The 4377-nt window shown below is 37.2% G+C and overlaps 1 long non-coding RNA gene across 1 annotated transcript; it reads right to left on the minus strand.

The window, feature by feature from the left end:
* Positions 1–1619: 1619 nt before the first annotated feature.
* LOC120442616 lies at positions 1620–3801 on the minus strand. The gene is made up of 3 exons (XR_005614823.1): positions 3780–3801; positions 3017–3138; positions 1620–1688 (listed from the first exon to the last, which is right to left on the minus strand). It is a non-coding gene; the product is annotated as an uncharacterized LOC120442616 (long non-coding RNA).
* Between the last annotated feature and the right edge of the window lie 576 nt (positions 3802–4377).

The raw sequence follows: 4377 nt of genomic DNA on the forward strand, positions 1-4377 counted from the left end.
TAATTGCGGTTTCTGTGGTCATGTTTCTCTCAGACCATTACCTGTCTAAACAACCGCTCTCTGAAGACTCAGAACAGTATATTAGTCATGCAAAAACTTTTATAGAATACAGGGGGATGATAGCTTTTTGTTTTGCCAAAATAATAATAACAATAACAATAATAATAATGATAATGATAATAATAATAATAATAAATATATTTAATAATTTGATTTAATATATAAATGCAATAATTAATACTACTACAACTTAGAGTCAGGAACAGTAAGGTGGTGCTGTGGTTAGCACTGCCTCACAGCAAGAAGCTTCCATATTTCAACCTTCTAAACTGGTGTGGCCTTCATTTCTTCTTCTGCACATCCTTTGGTTTCCTCCAAAAGCCTAAAGATATGAATGTTAGGTTAATGGTGATTCTAAATTGAGCTGGGCCTTTCTCAGTCTTCTCAGAAAGAAGAGACTGTTGGGCTTTCTTGCAGGAAGCTGGTGTTTCAGTCTTTCTCCAGGTGAAGGAAGTCGATCTCCACAGAAGGATGCTGCGGTGAACTTAATGGCCTGAGTGAATGTAAGTCTGACTGACTGCCTGTCTTTCTTTGTTAGCCTTATGATGAAAGAGTGACCTGTCCATGGTAAACTATGCCTGTACCATGTGTCTTTCCCTGTGACAGCTGGGATATGTTCAAGGCTGCTCTGCCAACCTGAACTGGATATTGTATGGAAAGGTTTAGACTCTCTACGACTTAAAGTCCTAGAACAAATTTCTTTTCAGCTTTTTTTCATTATGAGCAAAGCACAGATTAATAACACTGGTACTGTTTGACCATGATGCTGTTTGATGTAAAATTAATATGATAGGATGCTTTTACATGGTGTTGTATTTGCATAAAGACAAAAAACAGGTCATTTAAGCCTGTGCTCGGTGGTTGCTAAACATACTGCTATACACTGAATAAAAATGATTTGATGGTTTCATATATAGTGTTATAGGTGCATAAATGGTAAAAGTATGGCAATTTATCTCACAGCTAGGCGGTTGCTAGGCAACATGGTGCTAGGCCGCCTCTCTGGCAACATGGTCCGCAGTAAACGGTTTCTGATTGATGGCAGAACATCAATATAGATGAGAACCTTCAGGGACCTAAGATTCACTTGCAGAATATCTGGCAAGAAATCCTAGATTTATTTGCTATTATTATTAATATTTTTTATTTGTCTTTAGTTTTATTGTACGGTATCTAAGTACAGAGATTTTTCTTTCCACAGTCTCAGTGAACAGTGTAAGATTTTTTCAGTTTCTAAAATACAAAATGGTCTTCATCTTTCCTGGTTATGCTGGTAACTAGGACAGGCCTCTAATGTCCAGTCAAAATGTATAACACTGGTCAAGTTGCTTTCAGCAGGGTTTACAGCTGAATCTTAGCCGGCACCAAATAAAACAGCAAAAGAAATGAAGTTGTAAGCCAAAAAAACGATCAAACAAAATGAACATGAAGGTGGGAGTGCAGCAAGCACAGTGTTCCTGAAGTTTATTGCATGACTTTATTGTTCTAGTTATACAGCCAAATTTTAAAAAAAAAAAAAAAAAAAGGCAAATGACGAAAAAAAAAAAAGGAGTTTACTTTTTTGATTGATGTCTGTAGGGAGCTACACAGCCAAAGTGATTCGTTTCTTCATTCCTTGCTTCTCACCTCTGTAAAGACGCAAAATTTCATAGTCACATCCGTAACAAAGTAAAGAGATCAGAAATGAATAGGCGGTGCAGGTTCATGAGGTGAGAATAAAAATAATCTATAATAATGAATTCCTATGGCCTTGAATGCAATGTTGGGACAGGCTTGTCATGGATAATGGCCACCTCGCCTGTCTCTTTTTTGCTGTTACAAGACACATCACGGCTTAATCTCTTACAGTTTGGTGTTCAGTGATTATATGACTTCTTTCACAGCAATACTTTAAACCTACATTAAACAACAGAAATGATGCACGTGATGTGTGGATTTGAGAGGGAGTTGGGCAATGATCACTGTATTTTTTCACAGTATTGCCCTCTACTGGTGAAGTGTTTTACATTTTTGATTTTAGTAATAATGTTCCAAAATCGTGATGGTGAAAACATTCAGAATTGATTGTCTTATAGTACTTTAATATATATTTATGCCTTCCAGGATACACAAATCTCTCTCCCTGTCAAAGAAACCTTTCTTATTCTATTTTGCTTTGTGTTAAAAACATAGATCAGCCAGTTGCAGTTATTATTATTATTATTACTTATCCCTTTTAAAAATGATCAAATGACAAAAACCTCTCATTCTTTTCACCCTGTCAAACTAGACATGGTGTCAGGAGTCCAGTTGTAAATGAACTTCATATAAGAGGCCAGCTACACAACACACACACACACACACACACACACACACACACACACACACACAGAGGGCATAGTAGATCAATCCCCTGCTGCCCAATTAGGGCTGACAGTAGGATTAAGGAAGGCTGACTCCCCAGGTCACGTGACCTTCGTTGTCTGATACAGTTTCCCTCTGGAGAGACACACAGGACTGATAGCACCCAGAGGAGTGTGTGTGAATGTGTGTATGAGGGGAGTAGAAGGGGAATCATTTGTTTTCCATATGACATGCGAGAGAGTGCTGAATGGGTTATGTGCATGTTTGCGACTGTTTCTGTGCAGGCATGCTTGTTCATACCCTGGTGCAAGCAAAAAGCTAAACTGCACGTGTTACCCTCACCACTTAATCCTCTGGACTTCCTCAGTTGTATTAAATTACCATGCAATCCATCATCATATCATTACTATATAGCATTAGAACCCTCTATCATCCAAAACTTCACGAAGGAATATGTTCTCATTTATAAGCTGTGTCTCATATGTCATGAAGTAAAATGATCTTTAATATTAGGACGATGTGCTTAAAAATTATCAGGGTTTACACAGAATCAATGCAATTGCTGAAAAGTCTGCAAATTCATAAACTGTAGTGGTTATTCAACACCTAATACCTGGTCAACAAAGGAGGCCACGCTGAGTTTCCCCTTTGTCAAAGCTGGCTTGGCGAGCATACTGAAGATAATGGGCCTCAGTGTTGTCTGTGGATGAGCGCCAAGTATTTTGTTTTCCACAACTGGAAGATGAGAAAAAATCAAGGTGGTTACTCAACAGTATTTCAGGATATAATATATTACCCCAGTTTAGCGCCATAAATTGTTTATTAGCAGCTATCAAATATGAGAAAAATCCACGCATACATGTGGGCAGATAGGGCCTTGTGGAGATATGCAAGTCTGATAATGTCCATCAGGAATTAAGAGTGTGTACACATAAGCATATTTTTTAAATCTTTATATACAGGCGGATGGAGCTGTAAGTCTTTTGTCCATCTGTGGTAATTTAAAAGATGTTGGGTTTGCTATGTTGCATTTTGAAACATCACTGTGAGATGCTGCAGTGAAACTTAAAATGAGTAGTTTATGCTTGCAAATCCTCCAATGTGGCAGCGTTCAAGCATAAAAAAGACACTGATCTCCAGTAATCTTTTTAGCTCTGGCTGCTTTCCACAACTAGCTTTGCTTTTAATAGCTAAAATTTAAAAGTAACTTCAGCTAAATACACTCTTAATAGATTAATTCTTAAAATTAATAGATCACTTAGACTGGTCGATTTCTTTCAGTCTCCAATATTCGCTTTTGAATGCGCAGTACGATGCACAGTTCAAAGCGTCGCTAAGTTCGCTTAAGGCCTTGATTTACATGCAGTATAGCCTACCTGTCCACACACAACACCAGAGCATGGAATTTGTACACAGTCAGGGCAGGAATGCATTTCTGTCCTGGAAATTCAAGGATCATTTCACTCAGATAAAGGGCAAAGAAGATTGCAGCACTACAGTGGAGTGCAACCTCTGCTTGCCAGGAAATAAAGCTGCTTGCTTCATCCAGATACTACTTATAATTTGTCACCTTGTGGTAGGGCGTATTTTTCTTTTTTTCTTTTTAAAAGCTTTCTTACAAGTCTCCTGGTCTACAAACGAGTATTACGGTCAGATTAACAAAAAAATATTATTTAATATTTTGAGAATAAAGTCAAACTTTCAAGATTAAAGCCATAATTCTATTTCAAGGAAAAAGTGAAAAGTACTATTAGAAGAAAAAAAAGTAAAAATGTAAAGATTACAGTTAAAAAACTGCAACGGCTGCTAAACTATACCCTCTGCAAAATGCCTTGTGTAGATGAGTTAGTGAAACAAATTGAACAAACTCTTCCAAGTTTTTTTTCCATCTTTTCAACATCCTTATACTCATCACCACACTGTATTTATTTGCTAAAAGACAAATAATATCTTTGTAACTAAAACCGATTCTGA

This window comes from Oreochromis aureus, linkage group 11 (genome assembly GCF_013358895.1).
Source record: "Oreochromis aureus strain Israel breed Guangdong linkage group 11, ZZ_aureus, whole genome shotgun sequence".
Lineage (NCBI taxonomy): Eukaryota > Metazoa > Chordata > Actinopteri > Cichliformes > Cichlidae > Oreochromis > Oreochromis aureus.